This window comes from Nilaparvata lugens, chromosome 4 (genome assembly GCF_014356525.2).
Source record: "Nilaparvata lugens isolate BPH chromosome 4, ASM1435652v1, whole genome shotgun sequence".
NCBI classification, from domain to species: domain Eukaryota; kingdom Metazoa; phylum Arthropoda; class Insecta; order Hemiptera; family Delphacidae; genus Nilaparvata; species Nilaparvata lugens.
Window position 1 is genome coordinate 79667272 of NC_052507.1, and position 19124 is coordinate 79686395.

General features: G+C 34.0%; 1 protein-coding gene across 1 annotated transcript in view; it reads right to left on the bottom strand.

The window, feature by feature from the left end:
- Positions 1 to 19124, bottom strand: part of LOC120350978 — a 79824-nt gene that overhangs the window by 45412 nt on the left and 15288 nt on the right. The gene's annotated exons all lie outside the window — the stretch shown is intronic.

Below are 19124 nucleotides of genomic sequence, written 5' to 3' on the forward strand. Positions count from 1 at the left end.
AAGAAACAAGGCGCAGAAACGTATGTGTAACGATTTTTGATAAGACCTCTGGTTTTTTTTGTAATTTAAAAAAAACCGTAAACTAACCTCTATCCAGAAAAGATGTGTCTTTGAAGATATTTCATGATTCATTTCCATATTTTTTCGCATCTATTGCTACGAGCACATGGTGACCAAGTTGGTTAGACCGTGGCTTTCTACACTGTGGGACCAAGGTTCAAATCTCGTTCCTACCAATTTTTTTTTTGCAGATGATACCAATTTATCTTATTCTAATAATATATCATTATAAAATAAATTATTATGATTAGATAGAATAATTAAATTGAATCATCTTATTATAATCATTAAATTTATTCATCAAATTAATTGGATAAATTATTTTAAAAAAATCTTTTTTGTATTGGAGTCCAATACTGCAGTTGTAGAAAAAATTTGTATGTAAAGGTGTAAAGGTTAATTTTGTTTTTCTTTTTGTGTGGTTGAGAAGTTGATAATGTGGTAATTATTCATAAATTGAATGAAAAAGACTAAGAAAATAAGAAATTTTCAAAAAACCACATATTTATTGATACTTAGAAAAACCGGTTTCGGTGATTACACCATTGTCAATCTGTGATAAACTTTGATAAAGACCGAAACCGGTCTTTCTAAGTATCAATGAATCTGTGGTTTTTTGACAATTTCTTAGTCTTTTTCATTTATAAGGTAAAACTTGTATGTATTTGATATGAAGGTACCTCCTTGATAAGTCCGGTGTCCCTTCAAACAGTGTCTCTAGCACTTTCAATGGAGAAAATAATAGATGACATGGCTAAATCTTCACAATATTCTGTACTCATTTTACTGGCCCTTCTCATTAGATTGAAAGTTGTATTCATGAGCGAGGTCTACTGTTCGCAGAACTTCTAGTAGGTTGAGGATGGATTAATTCCATAGTTATCTGAATGAGAAATAAATACTACAGAACAGACACAGTGAGTTTACAGTACCTTAATAATAATAATTTCTCTGGTCGAGGGTACAACACGACCAGAGGAGTTTATTCAAAATATAGACATGATTACAAAAAGCATATAAGCTACAATTATTCACAAAGTATTTATACAATTGGTTCATTATTTGCTGATCTAAGAAAATGTGGCCCCACTTTAAATGAATACTAGCAGGTAACCCGTGCTTCGCAAGGGTCTTTCTTAAAACTTGACGTAATAAAATCTAATTGAATTCAAAATAAGAATCCTCGGTTGATTATCAATTTATATGCTGCATTTTAAGTAAATCAGTATGTCCACCTTTCAATTAAAAAAAGAAGTTGGATTCAAAATGGCGGAAAAAATTTGGGTGTGACGGAAAACCTGTTTTTATCATTTGAAAAGGATCCCCAATCATACCTATCTTCTAATTTCCCTTTTAAGAGAAATCTTCTGCTGCTTCCATACAAACTGGAAGCATGACAAATTATTGAAAACTTGACAAACTGAAAACTTGATGTAATCAAATCTTGAAGAATTTAAAATTGGTCTTTAACCACCCTCGGTTAAGCAAGAATCTATATACAAAATCTCAAGTTAATCAGTCCAGTAGCTCTGACGTGATAATGCGTCAAACATAATTTCCCTATACTTCACTCCTGTACAGGCTAGGTTTATAATCCAGTTCTTTCCTTTATTATAGTATAGGAGATGATACATGGATGGATGATCATTGTTATTTTACTAAAAGATAGAATAAGTTGAATAGTTTCCCTTTCAGAGGGAGTTTTGACAACCCACAAAACTCATTTTTCATTTGAAGATATAACGAAAAGGTGCATTATGACCTAATTTTTCTGCTCAGCTTGCCAAAATACCCCTCATTCCAATATTAAAATTTTCGACTGACTGTACAGTGAGTCAGTCATTCTATCAGGGCTCGAATAATTTTGAAATTTTAATTAAATAAAAATGGAAGAATATAATTTCTTCATGTAAATAGCAAGACCTTCATTCAAAAACATATTAACTGCATGCGTTTTCATATTGCCGATACAGCATTGATGAAACTGTAGACGTTTATGTAGCACTTTATCTCAAAAATTGTTCTAGATGAAAAATTAATAATCCATGCCACGTGTAGGCCCAAACACTGCATCAGGAAAACGAAGTTTCAAAACTATGTTTTCCAGGTAGAAAGCAATATAGAAACAGATGTTCCTTTTTTTATTTCGACCATATGATTTGGTGATTTTATTATGAAATCGAATGTGGTACCATTAATGATATTTAAACATTAATTTTGAAAAATCTAGAAGGAAAATTGAAATTTGGGCTTCCAGGTGCACGAGATTGATAATTTTAAAATCTATGTGCAAAATTTGGAGATCTAAATCATTCCCGTTTTTCCGGTATGCAATCCACAAGTTGACATGTTTTGATGCGAACAAACGAACAAACGAACACACGAACAAACACAACCCTACTCTCTCTTATTATATAGAAGAAGATAGAAGATGTGTCGGGATGCCACTAATAAAGCTTGGGCTCGATTCTCACAAATCAGTAACAGAGAACTGACTGGTACAGTAAAAATATAACTATCATGAATTCTCGTAAGATTATTCCCACTCAGTCTGACCAATCGAATATAAATACAGTAGTTCCATCTTTTATAACTATTCCAATTCTAATTCCCCATCATTATTCACATCCTATGAGAATGATATTCTCACTGAACAGGTCATAAGTTTCTTAAAACATGAAAATTCTTAACAAGTCTCTTTTTCAAGCGATGAGTTGTTGTTATAAAAGATTTATTTATTTATCACAATTTATTTATTTATATTTTTCTTACAAAGAAACACTGATTGGGAGAGAAAAACTAAGGATACTCCTTGTACTATTTCTCTCCCAAATTTGGATAACATTTTAAAAGTCCAAAATAGGGTTATGATTTCACTCTACCAAAATTTAGTAAATTAGATTTTGTCACTTGATCAAATAATGTAAATAGATCTAAAGAAAGATTAGCTCCAAAGTATGTGAGTTGTGGAAAATTATTGTGACGTTTCGTTGTTGATAGCAAAGTACCATATTGATTCCTCAAGTTGGTCACAAGTTTCTTACGACTTGAAAAATCATCAACAAGTTTCTTTATGAAGCGATAAGTTAAGAATTTGGAAGATTGTTTTACTTGACCAAATAATAAATTAATGATCGACATCAAAGCATGTGGGTGGTGAAAACAAAATTATTGTGACAATTCCTGGTTGATAGCAAGGCGTATCAATTTCAGTATCGTTCAACCAACGTATATTTCTTACAGAAGCAAATTCATTCTTTATTCTTTATTCATTCATACAATAAGTACATCATCAAAAATATCGGGGCACCGAGCTTCGCTCGTTGTTTATTTATTGATAAACAGTACACAATTCTTTAAAATGTTTGGGGAAGGACAAACAGGCACAGTAGGTTCAAAACAGTTTTTCCCCGAATTTTGATTTATACACTACTAGCCGTCAGGCTCGCTTCGCTCGCCATATCCGTCTAGCCAGGGTGCTCCGCCCCCTGGACCCCCGACTGGATCGTCCAGGAATGAGATCAGCAGGCTCGCTTCGCTCGCCTGCATTTTTCATTTGGGCATTTTTATCATAAAATGTTAGGACAATCCAGTCGGGGAACCAGACTAAATGTCTGGCTAAACGGATATGGCGAGCGAAGCGAGCTTGATGGCTAGTAATATAATATTCCCAGGATTGAATTAGCAGTGCCCAATCAATTTTTCCGCGATAAATGCATTTAAATCTTTAACATAATATGATATGGAAATTTCAATTATAATTAAGGGATTGGGAGAAGAAGAATATACATGCTAAAAGACGAACTTTAAACCCTTAAAAACAACCCTTAAAGTTAAAATATTGCCAAAAGATTTCTTAGTGCGCCTCTAAAGGGCCAACTGAGCATACCTACCAAATTTGAATGTTTTTGGTCCGGTAGATTTTTAGTTATGCGAGTGAGTGAGTGAGTGAGTGAGTGAGTGAGTGAGTGAGTGCCATTCCGCTTTTATATATATAGATAGATAGAAGATGTGTCGGGATGCCACTAATAAAGCTTGAGCTTTGATTCTCACATATCAGTAACAGTGAAATGACTGGTACAGTAAAAATTATAACTACCATGAATTCTCGTAAGATTATTCCCACTCAGCTTGACCAATCGAATATAAATACAGAAGTTCCATCTTTTATAACTATTCCCATTCTAATTCCCCATCATTATTCACATCCTATGAGAATGATATTCTCACTGAACAGGTCATAAGTTTCTTAAAACATGAAAATTCTTAACAAGTCTCTTTATCAAGCGATGAGTTGTTGTTATAAAAGATTTATTTATTTATCACAATTTATTTATTTATATTTTTCTTACAAAGAAACACTGATTGGGAGAGAAAAACTAAGGATACTCCTTGTACTATTTCTCTCCCAAATTTAGATAACATTTTAAAAGTCCAAAATAGGGTTATGATTTCACTTTACTAAAATTTAGTAAATTAGATTGTGTCACTTGATCAAATAATGAGAATAGATCTAAAGAAAGACCAGTTCCAAAGTATGTGAGTTGTGGAAAATTATTGTGACGTTTCGTTGTTGATAACAAAGTACCATATTGATTCCTCAAGTTGGTCACAAGTTTCTTACGACTTGAAAAATCATTAACAAGTTTCTTTATGAAGCGATAAGTTAAGAATTTGGAAGATTGTGTTACTTGACCAAATAATAAATTATCAACTTCGTTAAGAATTTAGAAGATAGTTTTACTTGACCAAATAATGAATTATCAACTTCATATTAATTTCTCATGTCGGTCACAAGTTTCTTACAACTTGAAAAATCATCAACAAGTTTCTTTATCAAGCGATGAGTTGATAATTTGAAAGATTGTGTTACTTGACCAAAATAATAAATTAATGATCGACATCAAAGCATGTGAGTGGTGAAAAGAAAATTATTGTGACAATTCCTGGTTGATAGCAAGGCGTATCAATTTTAGTATCGTTTAACTAAAGTATATTTCTTACAGAAACAATTTCATTCTTTATTCATTCATACAATAAGTACATCATCAGAAATATCGGGGCACCGAGCTTCGCTCGTTATTTATTTATTGATAAACAGAGCACAATTCTTCAAAATGATTGGGGGAGGACAAACAGGCACAGTTCAAAACTGTTTTTTCCCCGAATTTTGATTTATACACTACTAGCCGTCAGGCTCGCTTCGCTCGCCATATCCGTCTAGTCAGGGGGCTCCGCCCCCTGGACCCCCGACTGGATCGTCCAAGAATGAGATCAGCAGGCTCGCTTCGCTCGCCTGCATTTTTCATTTCAGCATTTTTATCATATGTTAGGACGATCAAGTCGGGGAACCAGACTAAACGTCTGGCTAAACGGATATGGCGAGCGAAGCGAGCCTGATGGCTAGTAATATAATATTCCCAGGATTGAATTAGCAGTGCCCAATCAATTTTTCCGCGATAAATGCATTTAAATCTTCAACTTGGTGCCAACCTAACAAAAGTCAACTCAACTTAATGCCAACCTGACAAAATTATTAATTTAGTTGCCAGTTAATAACTGTTTCGAAGAGGTACTCTATCTGGATTATAGTTCTATAGTAACATATGATATGGAAATTTCAATTATAATTAAGGGATTGAGAGAAGAAGAATATACATGCTAAAAGACGAACTTTAAACCCTTAAAAACAAACCTTAGAGTTAAAATATTGCCAAAAGATTTCTTAGTGCGCCTCCAAAGGACTATAAAGAACTGAACATACCTACCAAATTTGAACGTTTTTGGTCCGGTAGATTTTCAGTTCTGCGAGTGAGTGAGTGAGTGAGTGAGTGAGTCAGTCAGTCAATCAGTCAGTCAGTGAGTGAGTGCCATTTCGCTTTTATATATATAGATAAATGGTCCAAAAAGTAGGTTATGTTTCATACACTTGAATCCAGGTCCAATTTTCAGTCAAAATATTTAAAAACAGAAAAGTTCCAATTTAGATTGTTTACAAACAAAATTGAATAACAAAAACACTCACTAATCACTTAAAACTGTAAAATAATGATTAATTTCGAATATTATGATATACTCTAATTTAGAGTGATGAACCATGCCATGTCAACAAATCAGATTATTTTGATAGTCTATTAAAATTTCTAGATAATATTTCTCGCGAGATACGGTAAGCTGTTTGAATGATTACACAGCTGATCTCCCACAAAGGCACACGCATCTTCTGTTATCGACAGACGACGAAATCTGTTCTTCCAAGGATGAATTATCCTTTTTATGTCCTTCAGCGAGTTTTTCCAGGGATGAGACCTAGTGCAATCGAATCTTCATAATATTATAAACCTACTTATGTTCTGAATTTCGTGAGAATCGTTAGAGCCGTTATCGAGATCCGGTGAAATACAAATATCTAAACATCTAAACATCTAAACATCTAAACATCTAAACATCTAAACATCTAAACATCTAAACATCTAAACATCTAAACATCTAAACATCTAAACATCTAAACATCTAAACATCTAAACATCTAAACATCTAAACATCTAAACATCTAAACATCTAAACATCTAAACATCTAACATCTAAACATCTAAACATCTAAATATCTAAACATCTAAACATCTAAACATCTAAACATCTAAACATCTAAACATCTAAACATCTAAACATCTAAACATCTAAACATCTAAACATATAAACATCTAAACATCTAAACATCTAAACATCTAAACATATAAACAGAAATTGCTCGTCTAATAGTATAGGATGGTAGGGAGGAATAATAAGGTAACCTAGTTCTATTCCTCTTCCAAATTTAGATAAGGTTACACATAGTCTATTATTACTACTATCCGTTTACTTATTCTTATTCATTATTACTTATGTTTGTATCTGATGTAACTCACCTCTTGCTTTGTTCTAGGTTTAAGTCTTGAAGTACCTTTATTTTGTTATCTTAGAAAAGCTCCGAGGCAAATTGGAACGAAATGAATGAGTGAATAGTAGAGTGGGTTGTAACATCAAAACAATAGGAATATCAAGTGGATTCCCTCCGTTTCGGAGACGGGAGAATGGATTGCAGTCTGAGAATACAAAGCTACGATCCTCCCGCAATCCTTTCTCATTAAAAATGTTGAGGTTCTGAAAACGATCTTCCCGTGTCTCTTCCAATTACTTCCATTCAGAGAAATGAGAATTGTAAATCTCATTTCACAGAGAACATTGTGTAAATGTGGAATCATGCAAATCTAGATAAGAATTCCGATGCAGAATTTGCTGCTTTATTCATTGATGAGTTGATCAACAGAGTGACATAGAATAACAGGATTTTTTTAAAACGCCATAAAACGTTAGTAGAAAGGGCAAAAATGGTTTTATCCAAACTAATGTAAAGTTCAAGACTTGCCATTTGAGAATTATCATTAACATCTATCACTTTTTGACAATTATTTCCTAAAGATGGTTTCCTCCTGAACTCTTCAGGAGGACGATTCCTCATTGATCGCTGCAACATCTGCGTTTCCTGGTCCCATGATCTGTCAACCTGCGATTTTTTGTTTGTGGAGTTATCTAAATTCAAACGTTTTCACAACTTGACCAATAACTGGTTGAATCATAACATAAACGACTTAAAATGAAATTAACTAGTAGTTCTGTGAACAGTAGACCTCGCGCTCAGTGAGTTACATTGACCTGTTGCTATGTTTTCTCAAAAATTAATAAATGATTTATCAATTAAAAATGTCTAGAAAAAATCCTAAATAAAACATAGAGCTTCCTGTCCTATATTCCTATATCGTACCGTGACGTGTCGTCGTCCCGGAATGTGAGTGTGAGCGCTGTTATCAGGTCTGGCTGCAACTGTCTACAACGTTGATGGAAAGATACAATTTTCAAGATGTTCGATGTTTTTGAACGGGTAGTATTATAGTCCACTAGACAGTTGATTCATGATGAATAATTCTATAATCTGATTTTTACGGTAATATTGGCGTATGAAGGAGGCTCCTTTTTCCTTTTATATTATCCTTGAAATGCAAAATTTCCAAAAACCTTGTATATACGTCGAGGCGCAATTTGAAAAGGAACATACCTGTCAAATTTCATCAAAATCTATTACCGCGTTTCGCCGTAAATGCGCAACATAAAAACATATAAAAATTTAAACATTCAAACATTTAAACATTCAAACATTTAAACATTAAGAGAAATGCCAAACCGTCGACTTGAATCACCTCACTTCGCTCGGTCAACAATATCCCAGTTGAAATTTTCAGGAATCTCAACACAGATTTCAAGAGTTTATTCGTGCAGGAGGAAGCCATCTTGAAGAAGTAATTGTCAAAAAGTGATAGATGTTACTAATAATTCTCTTAGAGAGTCTTGAACTTTTGCATCATTAGTTTGAATGAAATCATTTTTGCCCTTCCCACTAATGTTTTATGGCGTTTTCAAATGTTCCCGTTATTCTGGGTCACCCGGTATTAGGCCTATTTTCATCTTGAACTCTCTAAAGTTTTGTAAATTTATTCAAATCATTATAGGATTCATGCACAGGATGAATGAAATGAAATTGATAATTTATCAGGTGCTCAGGTAATGGATGAAATCATCTTGATGAATTCCAGTTAGGAGACAATTTGTGATTGAATATGATTCTACCATGGAAAATTTAGTAAAGCTTTCAACAAAATCGATTCATGTAGAATTCTCACTCTCACTCAGAGCTCACACTATTCTCGTAAATATCAATCAAGAGAATAATTATGGCGTATAACATGTCCACATTCAAGAAGAATTATCTCACTTCATTTTAAACAATGAGAACATTTTCTGCTTTATACTGTATGATGAGACCAACTTTCGAAAGCTCCGAATATTTTTACTCAACTTCCTCTACAATTTGATCGATATTATCTTTGAAGTTCTAAGTTCATATGAGGTTTGTTTCTATTAATGAACAATGAAGAAAAAATCATCTAATCATCATATTCACTTCAAGGATTAGGTTTATTAACCCTACAGAGACACACTTACTTTATGCTAACACAGTAGACACACTGGGGTGTTGAACACCCCAATTTAATTTTGCATTTTTCTTTGAAAAAAACAAGTACTTAGACCATACTTCATCATTTCTTAATCATTTTTGTTCCAAGTGCATACAGAAATCAAAAGTAAAGTACTACTTATCGATATTTATACTAATTTTAGAAGTACGTAACGCCTGAGTGTTGGAGTTCCTAATCCGGTTTGAACGAATGGCTTGATCATTGCCAATGACAACTTCATCAAAAACTCACTTCTCTTCATTTTATTGTTTTGAATCTCAAGTTGTAGAGAAACATAGCATTTATTCCAATCTGATCCATCATCCCATACCACATTCTTAGTGACAATACAAGTAAATCTTTGTAATAAAAGTGTTTGATGAAAGTCCTACGTAAAAGACACTCTGGGGTGTTAGACACCCCAAACGAAGAACAAGATGAGCTGGTGACCTTGTAGAATGCTATTACTGACTGGAAGTGGTGGAGGGTAGTTGACAATACTACAAACCTAATTTAGACTGGGCATAAATTCCCATCTGTTTGATATTGTCAACTGCAGAACAGGAAAAAAATCACTGGGGTGTGAAACACCCCAGTGTGTCTCTTTAGGGTTAATCAGCCTGTTTCGGTACCCATCTCTTTCTTGGCCTCCCTACATCTCTTTTTCCAGTGAGTTTATAGGTTTGTACTTCAAGTGGCATTCTATTCGAATGACTGCACCAGAAGAAGAAGAATTATTTTGTATAATTCTTTCATGCAGAGGATAAAACCTGTCTTATATCAGTATTTCTGATTCTAAATGGAGATTCGAATGGAGAAAACTCAGAACATGAAACCTCACAATTTTCCAAACTCTTCCATAATGGAGTGAATTCAATTCAAATCAACGCTCCAAATCTAAATCGTTGATAAGTGGTAGGCCAATGGGGTTGATCGCTATATGTGTAGTTTTAATGCATGCTATATGCGTCGCTTCCATTCTAACTTCCTACATTAACTTAACTTCCAACACCTATACATTTATCAGAGCTGAGTACAAGCTCTCTAATTCATTCAGACAATCAAACCGTTCGTTATTCATAATTTGACTGACTTCTCCGGCTTAGCGAGAGAGAGAGAGAAAAAATATTGTAAGTGAGAAAGTGGGGAGAGAGATAGAGAGTGAGTCTTCTACTTCCAGCGACAGAGAGGAAAAGAGTGTGAGTGAGAGAGAAAGAGAGAGATAAATAGAGAGAGAGTGAGAGATAATAAAACTATTCTAATCTACATAGCAACGAGGGAGCCTCTCACGTGATTTGCATAATCAACACTGCAGCTAATCTTCTTAGCGTCAATCCTGAGTGAATTGATGTAATGAATGTCCTTTCTAATTGAGCCACATTTTGTTTCGTTCGTTCAAGGCCATTCTTGAATCTTAATTGATCGATAAGGTAAAGACCAGGGAATCTTGTCAAATGTCAGGTTAACTAAATCAAATAGTCACATTCATGGAACAAGAATAATCAATTTGTATTAAGTGTTCGGTTATAATGACTTGATCTACTTTGGAAAAAACAACTAATGAGGGCTACTACATAATAGTATATTTCGCACCTAGAGCAGAAAATGAGATTTTTCCGGCTCGAAATCGGTTTTCAAGTCCGAGGCCGTGGGCCGAGGACTAGAAAAGATTGAGAGCCGGAAAAACATTTTGGCCCGTGGTGCGAACGCTATTTTTCGCCTCACACAAAAATAAACAATATATATATGAGAATAGTTGTTTACTAAGTACTTCCGAAAGCAGAAGTGGAAGCTCTAGCAAATCTGAGGTAATCCGAATATCAGGAAATTGTCCAAGTATTTTTATTTTTCATTCTGATTTGTCTAAATAACCTGAAAGATGATGTTCAATTATGTGGGAGGTTGAGTTTATACTTTTTTATTCTTTCAAATGACAATAAGATGATATTATTAGGCTATAAATGTTTTAATTATTGAATAATGAACACAAATAATGAAAAGTTTTTTGATCAGATGTTTTTTGATCACCTTTCTTAGTTCCATGTTAGCGGCTGGAAAGGGTACTCTTTCCGGCCTAGGCCTGAAAGAAACCTGTTCTGACGTCAAACGAGAGTCGTCTGCGAACAATGTCTTTCTGATCTACGTAGGGACTGGAAAACAGCTGCTTTCTGTGCAGTGTGGCGAAAAAAGTATTTCTACAGGTCAAGAAAAAAGCACAGCTTGTGGGTCTGGAAGTAAACAAAGAGAAACCAAAGTACATGGAAATGAGCCCCAGAGGAGCGAGAAAGCCATTGAAATTGGAGATGACACGTTTGAAAAGGTTGAATTCTCCACGTACCTGGGAACTGAAATAAATTGCGGTTATAAAATATCAATGGAAATCAAAAGAAGGATAATGCTAGGGAATCGTGCATTCGTTGCAAACAATAAACTGCTAAAATCAAAACTTCTCACCAGAAATACAAGAATGAGAATATACACTACTCTTACAAGTTGACACTTTATCTCTTTTCTGTATAGGGCTACTTTTACAGGAATAGGAAGAAAAATAAAAATCTTAGTACCCTTTTTGAAATATCTAATCACAACATGTTTCTACATTGATGCCATTTTCAAGTGATATGAAGTGAATGAAAGATTTTATTTTTGTTGAAACATGTTGTGATTAAATAATTCAAAAAGGGTACTGGGATTTTTTTTTCTTATCATTTTTACTTTCCTTGCCCTATTATCATAGGTATTACTTTCCTTGCCCTATTATCATAGGTAAGGAAAGTATTGCTTTCCAAAAAAAATGAAGGTACCCTAATTTCAAGTTTTCTATACGTTTCAAGGTCCCCTGAGTCCAAAAACATGATTTTTGGGTATTGGTCTGTGTGTGTGTAAGTGTATGTGTGTGTATGTCTGTGAACACGATAACTCCATTCCTAATTAACCGATTGACTTGAAATTTTAAACTTTAGGTCCTTATACCATAAGGATCCGACAAAAAGAAATTCAAGTAAATTCAATTCAAGATGACGGAAAAAATGGCGGATAATCACTAAAAAACGATGATGAACGGCTCTAACGATTTTCTTCAAATTTATACCATGGATAGCTATCTATAAGCCCTATCAACTGACATGAGTCTCATCTCTGGGAAAATTCCAGGAGCTCCGTTATATTCTTGAGAAAAATGGCGGATAATGACTAAAAAACCATGTTTTTCACGGTTTTCTCGAAAACGGCTTCAACGATTTTCTTCAAATTCATACCATAGATAGCTATTCATAAGCCCTATCAAATGACATGAGTCTCATTTCTGGGAAAATTGCAGGAGTTCCGTAATATTCTTGAGAAAAATGGCAGATAATTACTAAAAAACCATGTTTTTCACGATTTTCTCAAATATAACTTGACCGATTTTTTTTCAAATCCATACCCTGTATAGTTATTTATCAGCTCTATCAACTGGCATGAGTCTCCTTTCTGGGAAACCAATGGAGGGTTCACCCCATCCTTGAGAAATGGACTTAGTAGCCTCCTTCTCGTGCATGAGGTAGGTAGGTAGCACAGTTCATAAAAAGAACACATAGTCGAGATATTTCATCTGTAGAACAGCTGTTTTTACGACTTTAAAAAAATTACGACTAAAAAAATCATCGAATTTCACAATTCACACAAAGAAAAAGTTCTCTGAAAACAATTATGTATACACATATACAGAAGTCTGATCGTAGTCTCAAATATGAGCAAGGAAAGCTGTGTGAGTGTACCACACCAGATTTTTATCACAAGTAGCCCTATACAGAAAAGAGATGATAATGTGGAGAAGGACCTTACAGCGAGGGCTGGAGGAGAAAGGCGGGAGACAGAGGTAGTTGGAGAATGATTGTGGAGGAAGCCAAAGCCTACATCGGGCTGTAGCTTCATGATAAGTAAGTTCACGTTATAATGTTAGTGGAAAAAGATAGGAGACCAGCCTTGCCGATCCTCTCTAAAGGTGTTTGTCTATTTATTATATTTCTGCTTTGTTAAACAGCGATCTGCCAATGTTACGTAACTGGAAAAGGATGGCGCTATGCTTTGTCGAATAATAGACAAGGATAAAAACACATCAATTACTGCCATTATTACGTGGACCTCAACAGAGTGAATTTTGAGAAGTGAACAACTACAAGACTTAGCATATTCGGACTATGTGTAACCTTATCTTAATTTGGGAGAGGAATAGCACAACGTTACCTTATTTTTTCACTCCCTATCATTTTGATGATTTACTTATTGTCATTATCATCTTCAGGGATTAGGTTTATTAATGAACCTGTTCCGGTACCCACCTCTTTCTTGGTCTCCCTACATCTCTTTTTCCTGTAGGTCTATAGTTTTGGACTACAACGGGAATTCTTCCAGGTGGCATTCTATCCAAATGACTGCACTAGTTGCGTCTATTTTGAATAATTCTTTCATGTAGAGGAGCAACCAATAAAACCTGTTATATCAGTATTTCTGATTCTATCAACTCTAGTGCAGCCAAATACACTCTTTAGAGACCTCATTTCTGCAGCTTGAATTCGACTGTTCATTCTACGTGTGTGAATCCAATTCTCACTCGGCCTACGGCCTCGGACTTGAAAACCGATTTCGAGCCGGAAAAATCTCATTTTCTGTTCTTGGTGCGAAATATACTATTGAGTATATTGATTTTCAATACTCCAATACTCAACTGAATGTGTGTTACCTTTCGAAACGAGGTTGACCCAGCTAAATAGAATCTAAAGGAAGCAGTCATAAACCGAACAAAGACAATCCTTGAAATGTGTTCTTCGTTTCTATTCAAAGAGAAGCGCTTATCGTTTTTGAAGGCAAACCTTCAAGACTCCATCAATACACGGCACTTCAATCGTAGTTCCTCACACTGTTGATAAAACACGATGACTAGAATCTATCTGTTTGCACTTTGAAGTGCTGAAATGCTGGCTGCACTATGAACAAATAGCGGCTAAAAGAGGATGAACTGAAAGCTCGACAAATAAAGAGCGTGTTTAACTGGCCGACTTCTCAATAGACACTCTCCTTGTCTTTATCTTTTTCTTCTTCTTCTTCTTCTTCTTCTTCTTCTTCTTCTTCTTCTTCTTCTTATTCCTTCTTGTCTAGTCTTCCGCGATAAACATGTACGATGTGAGTCTGTGCTTCAGGTTGAATTCTCCAACAAAAAACTCGAGTTTAAATGCCTGTGACTGCTTAGCAGACAAAGTCGTTTAATAGGGACTTAAACTATGCTTACCAATATTTACCAATGCTTGCCATTAGCTCTGAACAAATATAGTGGAATATCTTTCAGTTTTGAATCCTAGATAGTACCATTAAGATATTATTTAAAATAGATTTTATTTGTCTCTGACAATACTCTGTAGACAGTGTTGATGTTCGCTGTTTGAATTTAATATTTTAATTCAATGTCTGAAGGGCATTGTAAGTTAAATCATCCCAAGACTACATTGTTTGAATTTAATGGTCAGTGTCTGAGACTAGTTTTAATCACAATCATTATGAAAGAGATTGAAATGCTCGCCTGAAATTTGAGCTTTTAATCACTAGTAGTTCTGCGAACAGTAGACCTCGCTCATGAATACAACTTCCAATCTAATGAGAAGGGCCAGTACAGTAAGTACAGTATATTGTGAAGATTTAGCCGTGATTGTCATCTATTATTTTCTCCATTGAAAGTGCTAGAGACACTGTTTCCATGGACACCGGAGTACCTTATCAAGGAGTACCTTTATATCAAATACATACCTTTTATGTGGAAAAGACTAAGAAGTTTTCAAAAAACCACAGATTTATTGATACTCAGAAAGACCGGTTTCGGTCATTATCAGAGTTTATCAGAGATTGACAATGGTGTAATTACCGAAACCGGTATTTCTAAGAATCAGTAAATCTGTATTTTTTTACAATTTCTTGGTCTTTTTAATTTAATGTTATAATTACCACAATATCAACTTCTCAACTACACAAAAAGGAAAAAAATTACCTTTATACCTTTACATACAAATTTTTCTCTACAACTGCAGTATCGTACTCCAATACAATAAATTTTTTTTTTCAATAATTTATCCAATCAATTTGTTAAATCAATTTGATGATTCATGAATTGTAGTTTGTTTCTAACTAAGACAAATTGTTATTGTAATATTTTCATATATTGTACGATTTCTATTGTCTTGATGCTTAATTTTATATCATAATTTCTCTTTTATTTCACAAGTGTTGTATTATTGTTATTGTTTTCTGACGTGCTCATGCAATGTAAAGTTGTTTTGGCAATAAAGAATCTTGAATCTTGAATCTTGATAATAATAATAAGATGATTCAATTCAATTATTCTATCTAATCATAATAATTTATTTTATAATGATATATTAGAATAAGATAAAACAATATTAGTATTATCTGCAAAGAAAACCTGGCAGGAACGAGAGTTGAACACCTAGGTCCCGCAGTGTGACAGACCACGGTTTAACCGACTCGTCCACCATGTGCTCGTAACAATTGATGCGGAAAAGTATGAGAATGAATTGCTGCATCTTCAAAGACACATCCTTTCTGGATTAAGGTTAGTTCGCGGTTTTTTAAATATTACAAAAAAACTAGAGTTTTTATCAAAAATCGTTACATATACGTTTCTGCGCCTTGTTTCAAAGAACTTGCATACCAAATTTCATCCAAATCGGACAATAACTGCGACTGTAACTGCGGTACAAACAAACAAACAAACAGACAAAAGACCTCCGCTTCGCTTCTCATCTTCCCACATTTAATGTATTGTAATTCTGTTCTTAACGATATGCAAGTCACTCTGAATGATAAACTACAGCGTTGCCAAAATTATTGTCTACGTTTCGTCTACTCTCTCCAACGCCATGATCATAATATCACCCCAGCCCACATTGCTAGTTCAACATTAAAGCTTCCCGATCAAGGGCTTTTTCGAATAGTCAAGCTTGTTAGAGATATCTTGAAATACGGTAATCCGAACTATTTTAAAGATGATTTCAAATTTGTCTCTGAAGGTAGGAGGATAGATGCTTCACATACTAGAACCGGAGAAACTACTTTAAGGATACCCAATCATCGTACTACTATTTTCACAAAATCCTTCTTAGTCAGTGCCTGTCGTGCATGGAATGCACTTCCTGTTTCTATCAGGTCCATCGAGAGCCGAGCGAGCTTCATCATGACTTTAAAAAAACATCTTTTGGAACAAATGACTGAAACTGTCCGGCCCTAGAACGATCACATGACAACCATCCCCCACCCATCCCACAAATACAAACCTTTAAACCTGTTATAGAATGAATTATATATATATATATATATATATATATATATTATATATATATATATATATTATAAACTCATGTTATTTTAATTATCCACTGCATACTTCTGTATATTACTGAAAGTTGATTACCCTGATCTACTTTCAGCCTACTTCATTTTATTAATCAATAATTTGATCTTATCTACCTATATAATTATTTTACTTCATTAATTTTAGTTTTTTTTCTCTTAAATATTCATATTAATCAAAACTTTTACAATATTTCCATTTATAAATGAATCCTTAGTTTAATGAATTAAATTAACGTTTGGTAGAGAGTTAGTGGGGAGGATATTTTTAATATTCTTTCCGAAGAATGGAAATTGATATGTCCAAAGCTCCGCCAATCTATGTAGATGCATAACAATATAATTATCTATGGTTATTATATTACAAATTACTTTTTCATATCATATACAGTTCAATAATTATTTTCTTAGTCTATATTATGTAAATTCATCTATAATTTTGCTGTATTGTAAGCTATTGTATATAAGTGTATAAGCCAGTATATATTGTAATCTACATAAATAAAGTACTCAATCAATCAATCTATCAATCAATCAATCGCTTCGGTCAATTACCAATCGTGAAGAAATCCTAAACAATATATTTTGTAGAGTCAAAATCTAGGGCTTCACGTCTTCACGGTATTACTATTGATTGTCATTTTACAAAATTGGATACTTATTTCTGATTTTAATGTAATACTGTGATGAGCCCAATTTCCTTTTTCTAGTTGGTTACCTGCTGCTATAGCAGCACCAACACCAGTTTCTTCCCTATTTCAATTTTTTTTCCAAAAAAAAAAAAAAAATTCATTCACGTTTTGAAGGCAGTGGAAATGATGGGACCACAGGGCTGCCGATTCGTTTACCACAGGCTACGATATTAGGCAGCTGTGACTCAAGCTATTCCGGTACATCTGACGTAGTATTGATTGCTGAATTTTCTCTATAATTATCAATTTTGAAGCCCTGTAGTGAGATTCAAATTATAATGTCAGTCGAAATGATAAGGTGCGTACAGATATACGCGCCGCGAACATGAGCAATTCACTTTTAATCAGCTGATGCCAAGCTTTTTATATCTGTATCTTACCGTTCCTGTAAAAAAACAGATATAATCAGCTGATTAAAAGTGAATTGCTCATGTTCGTGGCGCGTAAATCTGTACGCACCTATAGGAGTTCAAGTTATTCCAGTTTATCTGAAGTAAAATTGATTGCTGATTTTTGTGAATAATGATCAACTATATATTCTCTAATATATTTTATCTACGAAGAAAATATCATTTTCCTACAGTTACCTTGAAAAGTGGCCATTCCTGCACTGATTACAGAACGCAAAGAATCACTTTTCCGCTCTAGTGCGGGAAATTTTTTTTCTGCACTCCAGATTTGCAACATGGCAACACAAAATAGTTGGTGGGTTATATGGAGGATTAGTGCACGAAAACAAAAATTAAGTCGGTAACAATGACTGTGGTTAGATTTAGATGAGAATCATTTCAATGGCTACCCTACATTTATGATAAAATCCTAATCTAGAAATCCAAAACAAGAATAATATTCATCTAAATCATAATTAAATAATCATCGTTTACGAATTCTCATCATTTAATAATAAATAATAGTTCTTTTCTATTGATAATTATTATTTCAACTGCAAGCAATGAGAAAAGTAGCAAATATACATTATAAAATTCGAATTTTGCGGTTAAATGATTACCGTTCGATATCCATATAAATAAAAAAACATAAGAATACTACAATAAATATTCTTTGTTGTCTATGTTATTTTTATAAATATTTTTCAGTTTACTTTGAGCATTTTTCTCGGTAATTTGAGCAAAAGTCTAAATTTCTGAATCCTGTTTCTGTAGTTTTTAGCTGGATGAAACAAACTTAGGTACGATTCTTCCCACTAGGTCGCTCGCTTGTCGGTTCAGCCATTCTTGTGTTCAGCCATCTTGCAGCTCGGTTCAGCCAATCAGCTGTTGGCGTGTATTTTGAATGCGAATTCTTTGTTCTATCTGTTTTTTTTCTGATTCTTGAATGAATAAAAATGAGAACTTTGGCTGAGAATTTTCAACTTCAATTGGATTATATTAATTTTTAAATGAATTAAGGTTGTTATTAATAACAGCATCACACACACAAACATTTGATGGATTTCAGCCATCATTTTACCCATAATCATTTAATCAACCACTTCTCATATTCAATGGTAACTGTAGGAAAAGTTTAATGTGAAATACGTGAGCAAAGTTCCTCTGCTGCACTCAAGAAGCCATTCCGCCCTCGCCTACGGGGTAAACGTTTCTTTCGGTGCAGCAAACTGTCACTTTGCGCACTAGTTGCACAAATAACTATTATTTTGGTGCAGCAAAGTGTTACTTTGAGCACTAGTTACACAAATAACTATTTCGCATGATTTAGTAATGAATTTTAACTCAGATAATATATTTTGGAAGTTCATTATGTTCTTTCATAGTCAACAGTGCAGAAATTTAGCAACAGTGCAAAGCTAGAAAAGGATAGAGTTGTCTGCTTAATCCCATGACAGACAAGGATAACAATACAATGTCAATCAGGCGCTGACTCTATAACGTGAATTGCACTTTAGTGAGGTCCACGTTAT